We start from the raw sequence: 6,196 nt of genomic DNA on the forward strand, positions 1-6,196 counted from the left end.
TGGGGAAACAGGGCTTTTGTTTTTTAATTTAATAGGTAATTCTTTGGACCTGGTAATTCTCTCTCTGGGCTTCTTGCAAGGTTTGCAGGGGCCAGGGATGGCCCTTCTTGTGGTGGATTCATATGCAGATGTGACCTTATCAAGCCTGCTCTCCATAGCGACTGGGAGTGGCCTTTTATACAATGGCATTGTCTATGCATTCATGCTGCTTTGGCAACTTATCTGGCTTTGGGAGTGGTTCACACCCATCCTGATGGGCTCTTCTACCCTCTGTATGTGTGTTGTGGGTGTGTTAAGTGCCGTCAAGTCGCTTCCGACTCATGGCGACCCTATGAATCAATGTCCTCCAAAATGTCCTATCTTTGACAGCCTTGCTCAGATCTTGCAAATTGAGGGCTGTGGCTTCCTTCATTGAGTCAATCCATCTCTTGTTGGGTCTTCCTCTTTTCCTGCTGCCCTCAACTTTTCCTAGCATGACTGTCTTTTCTAGTGATTCTTGCCTTCTCATAATGTGACCAAAATACGACAGCCTCAGTTTAGTCATTTTAGCTTCTAGGGTCAGTTCAGGCTTGATTTGATCTAGAGCCCACGGAATTTTTTTTTTTTTTGGCAGTCCAGGGTATCTGTGTTAAGTGCAGTCAAGCCACATCCAACTCATGGGGACCCTGTAAATTAATGTCCTCCAGAACATCCTATCATTAACAGCCTTGCTCAGGTCGTGTAAACTGAGGGCCGTGGCTTCCTTTATAGAGTCATAGAATCATAGAGTTGGAAGGGACCACCAGGGTCCTCTAGTCCAACCCCCTGCACAATTCACAACTACCTCCCCCCCCACACACACAGTGACCCCTACTCCATGCCTTGAATATGACCAAGATGCCCTCCCTCTCATAGAATCAGCATTGCTGACAGATGGCCATCTAACCTCTTCTTAACCTCCAGGGAAGGAGAGTTCACCACCTCCTGAGGAAGCCTGTTCCACTGAGGAACCGCTCTAACTGTTAGAAAATTCTTCCTAATGTCTAGACGGAAACTCTTCTGATTTAATTTCAACCCATTGGTTCTGGTCCGACCTTCTTGGGCAACAGAAAACAACTCGGCACCCTCCTCTCTATGACAGCCCTTCAAGTATCTGAAGATGGTTATCAAATCACTTCTCAGTCCTCTCCAGGCTAAACATTCCCAAGCTCCTTCAACCTTTCCTCATAGGACTTGGTCTCCAGACCCCTCACCATCTTTGTTGCCCTCCTCTTGAAAACGTTCCAGCTTGTCTTCATTTTTCTTAAATTGTGGCGCCCAATTTAATCCATCTCATCTTGGGTCTTCCTCTTTTCCTGCTCACTTGAACTTCTCTTGGCATTAGTGACTTTTCCAGTGACTCCTCTCATAATGTGAGGAAAGTATGATAGCCCCAGTTTAGTCATTTTAGCTTCTAGGCTTGATTTGATCTGTGTGTGTGTGTGTGTGTAAAGTACAGTCAAGTCACAGCCAACTTATGGCGACCCCCCCTTTTTTTAAGGGTTTTCATGGCAAGAGACTAACAGAAGTGGTTTTCCAGTGCCTTCCTCTGCACAGCAACCCTGGTATTCCTTGATGGTCTCCCATCCAAATACTAACCAGGGCTGACCCTGCTTAGCTTCTGAGATCTGACGAGATCAGGCTAGCCTGGGCCATCCAGGTCAGGGCTTGATTTGATCTAGAACTCACTTATTTGTCTTTTTGACCATCCACAGTATCTGAAAACTCTTCTCCAACACCACATTTCAAATGAATCCTTCCTGTCTGCTTTCTTCAACTTTCAGGCCCGTACATAGTGATGGGGGATACTATAGTATGAGTTATCTGATGTTGGTCACCAATGACACACCCTTATACTTAACAACCTTTTCCAATTCCTTCATGGCTGCCCTTCCCAGTCTCAGTCTCTCTTTGATTTCTTGGTTGCAGTCTCCCTTTTGGTTGATGACGGAGCCAAGGAATAGAAAATGTTTAACAATTTCTCCATCATCAACCTTAATATAGTGTAATTCCCCAGAAGTCATTACTTTTGTCTTCTTGATGTTCGGCTTTAATCCTGCCTTAGCACTTTCAGCTTTAACCTTCATCAGGACTCGTTTCAAGACTTCATTATTTTCTGCTGATAATGTGGCGTCATAGAGATTTCTGAAGTTGTTAGTCTTCCTTCCACCAATTTCTCACTCCTCCTTCATCTAATCCAGTTTTCCTTATATTTCCTGCATATAGGTTGAAGAGGTAGGGAGATAAAATGCATTCTTGTCTAACATCTTTCCCAACTGAGTAGCCTCTTTTTCAGAGTATAGGTTGCACATCAAAACAATCAGATGCTGTGGCACAGCAATTTCTTTTAAAACCAACCATAGCTTTTCATGACCCACACAGTCAAAAGCTTTGCTGTAATCTATGAATCTATGAATCCAGCAAGGCTTTTCATTTCTTTTGACTACAGGAGTAGTCTTTGCGCATTCTTCCTTGGTAGAATCTCTGGTTTCAACCCATAGGTCTTCTGGTTCATGTTCACTTGAACTTAGTAATGCAAATCTGTTCTTTACATGGTCTTTAAATTATTTAACCTTATGCTTTGCAAATATAAAGGCACACACCTCGCTTCTGGCCTCCCTTTGTGATATCCCCCCCCCCCCGCCCTTCTGTTCTTTGTAGCTTTGGGAATAAATATGTCTGCAAACTCAATGTAACATCTTATGCATCTGACCAAAAAAAAAAAAAAATCCGCCAAAATAAATTGGTTAGTCTTGAATGTTCTGCCAGACATTTTGCATCTGGTGGAATCAGGGTGATTTAAATCAAATCGATCTAAATCATGATTTAAATCACAAGTCAGTAAGACTAGATTTAAATAATGGTTTTCACTGCTTGCCCCTCCCTCCTCACACTTAGCTCCTTGTGCAGATCTATTCCACTCCAAACAATCTTGTATTCATTGAACTTCTTGAAACTTAGCACTTAAGGGGTTAGGGGTTGATCGTACATACATTTTCAAAGGAACAATGGGATTAAGTTTTTCCCCTCTGTGTGTTTATTTTATAACATTTTTGCTGTGAAGAAGAGGTTTGTTATCTCTGCAGAGAAAAATTCACAGTTTAGAGAACTGCAAAACCAAGCATCTGTGATAATATCTTCTAGATAGAAAAATTGCCCCAAATACTCTTACAGAAACTTCTGGAAGAGCATGACATTGTGAATGGATTAATGGAATTCATTTACCAAAACATTTAAACATTGCATGAATATACAGCCTCATGCTGCATAATTAAAAACTAATCCTTATTTCTTGATTAATAACCTTTGGACTATAACGCATTTTAAATAGAAAACGCTCTTTAGATAGATCTTCCCTGAAAAAAAGCATTTTATTTTTAAAAATCCAATTTAAATTTGAAAAATCCATTTTTAATATATATTTTTAAAGATCATTGATTTTTATCCACCCTGGATGGAATGATGCAGATATGCTTTACTTCAATAGCATGGTTAAAGTTCCTTCCCCAATGAGAGGATTCTCTGTGGAGATCTCATTGCTACTGAATACACACACAGTGGCAAGGGTATTTTTTCCTCATAGCGAGCTTGCCCGGGTGCATTGGCTAATTGACATATCGCCATAGCGTTAAGCAGCCCAGACATGTCAATTATCAATTTTAAGCTATAGCAACATGTCAATTATGTCTGGTAATGTCTGTTGCTTAAAATCCAACTGACAAATTACTGTAACCTAATGGTATACTCCATTCCCATTGTTGTTTTTAAGAAGTCTTTCGGTGGCACCATGGGGGTTGGTTGGGGGGAAGTAAATCAGTTTTAGGAGCCCCGTGGCGCAGAGTGGTAAGCTGCAGTCCTGCAGTCCAAGCTCTGCTCACAACCTGAGTTTGATCCCAACGGAAGTTGGTCCCAGGTAGCCGGCTCAAGGTTGACTCAGCCTTCCATCCTTCCAAGGTCGGTAAAATGAGCACCCAGCTTGCTGGGGGTAAAGGGAAGATGACTGGGGAAGGCACTGGCAAACCACCCCATAAACGAAGTCTGCCTAGTAAATGTCGGGATGTGATGTCACCCCATGGGTCAGACTCAGGAATGGCCCGGTGCTTGCACAGGGGACCTTTACCTTTTAAAATCAGTTTTGTTATTTGGGTGTTTATTGCCAATCAACTCTGTCATGGAAGGTTCATCTTGAAAATGTGCCTTCAGAAATGCACACAATACGCCAGGTGTGGCGTACAGCAGAACTATGACATCTTGCGATTTGGATGTTATGCCTCTGTTGATATACCCCCAAGATCGCATTACCCTTTTTTGTTGCTGCATCACACTGGCTGCTCATATTTAACTTACGGTCCATCTGTACCCCAAGATCTTGTTCACACACAGTGCTGCCCAGAGGTGTATCTCCCATCCAGTATGCATATCCCTCGTTTCTGTTACCCAGATGTAGAACCCGGCACTTATCCTTGTTGAATTGCATCCTGTTCACATCCGCCCACTTTTCCAGTGTATTCAGATCTCGTTGAATTCTATCTTCTGGTAGAACGTATGGCAACCCTGTAGGCTTTTCAAGGCAAGAGACATTTGGGAGGTGGTTTGCTATTGCCTGCCTCCATCTCACGACCTTGGTATTCCTTGGAGGTCTCCCATCCAAATACTAGCCAGGGTCAGGGCTGAGAGTGTGTGACTGAATATCTACTAAGGCTGTAATTTGATTCTTTTTTAGTAAGCAGGGGCAATATCTTCCCACAGCACTTATGGTAATCGACTCTAAAGTAGTAACACAGATGCTATATAGAGCTTCAGCATGGATAGAGACCCTCCAGCAATCACTCGATTATATTCTAATGAAATTTCTACGTAAAATTGCTGGGATTCCAGGTTGTGTAGCAGCAGGAACTACGCTGTGGTTAGAACGGGGAGTTCACTCTTTGGAAAGTTGATTTCGCGCCGGTTATATGGAGTGGATTTCCTGAGCTCTTATGACAGAGCACGTGTAGAATTTGCTCCCCCCTTTATTTAGGTTTGTCATATCCAAGGGCCTCTCCTGAATATTTAAAATATTTAATTATTCCACAATATAGAAGAGTGTTTGTTAGCCAGATTATACTTGATTACCTTCTCAGGTCATGGACAGTCCACCTACAAGAAGCTTCCTTACTCAGATAAACTATGTTTGTGTCAGTCAAGGCATATTGACACATTGGAATGCATGTTTCACTCAGACAGGAGAATTATGGATTTTGCCGCTTCTTCAAGGAAGGGCAAATATACCAATTGGAGAGAAACTGATACTGCTCCTAGGAGGCCCTTTGTCTGTAGCAAAGTTCCCCTCCCCCCAAGTTATAGCAAGATATAATGATATGAACAAATAAATGAGTCTAAATCTGGAGTCGGGCTAGTATGATTGTTTTTAACTTTATTAATGTGATACTTCTCATTAAAGTAAGAATCTATGAGGGAGCAGCTTATTTATGTTTAGGAGAAGCAGAAGTCATAGAGTTAGGGTTGTTCGCCACCAGCGGAAGATTTTGGGGGCGGGGTTTGGGGAGGAGAGGGACTTCAAGGCCATAGAGTCTAATGGCCAAAGCAGCCATTTTCTCCAGGGGAACTGATCTCTGTCGGCTAGAGATCAGTTGTAATAGCAGGAGATCTCCAGCTAGTACCTGGAGGTTGGCAACTCTACATAGAGTGGCTATAGAGTAGGGGTGCCAGCTCCAGGTTGGGAAAGACCTGGGATTTTTTTGGGGGGGTGGAGCCTGAATATGCGTGGTTTGGGGGAGGGGAAGGGTTTGAATGGGGTATCATCCCATAGAGTCCACCTTCCAAAGCAGCCATTTTCTTCAGGCGAACTGATCATCTGGAGATCAGTTGTCATCCCAGGAGATCACCAGCCACCACCTGGGGGTTGGCAACCTTACTATAGGGGGTGGGTTCTCTAGGACAGAGAAACTCCCTGTTGCCTGTAAAGACAATGAGGCCAGAGGTCATTTGGGGTTTGAGAGAGGAATGGGACCACTGTTTGCTGGTGTCTTCCTGCTAGGGTTGCCAGCTCCGGGTTGGGAAATGCCTGGAGATTTTGGGGGCGGAACCTGAGGAGAGCGGTGCTTGGGGAGGGGAGGGACTTCAATGCCGTAGAGTCCAATGGCCAAAGCAGCCATTTTCTCCAGGAGAACTGATC

This window comes from Euleptes europaea, chromosome 2 (assembly GCF_029931775.1).
Source record: "Euleptes europaea isolate rEulEur1 chromosome 2, rEulEur1.hap1, whole genome shotgun sequence".
In the NCBI taxonomy this organism is placed as follows: Eukaryota; Metazoa; Chordata; class Lepidosauria; order Squamata; family Sphaerodactylidae; genus Euleptes; species Euleptes europaea.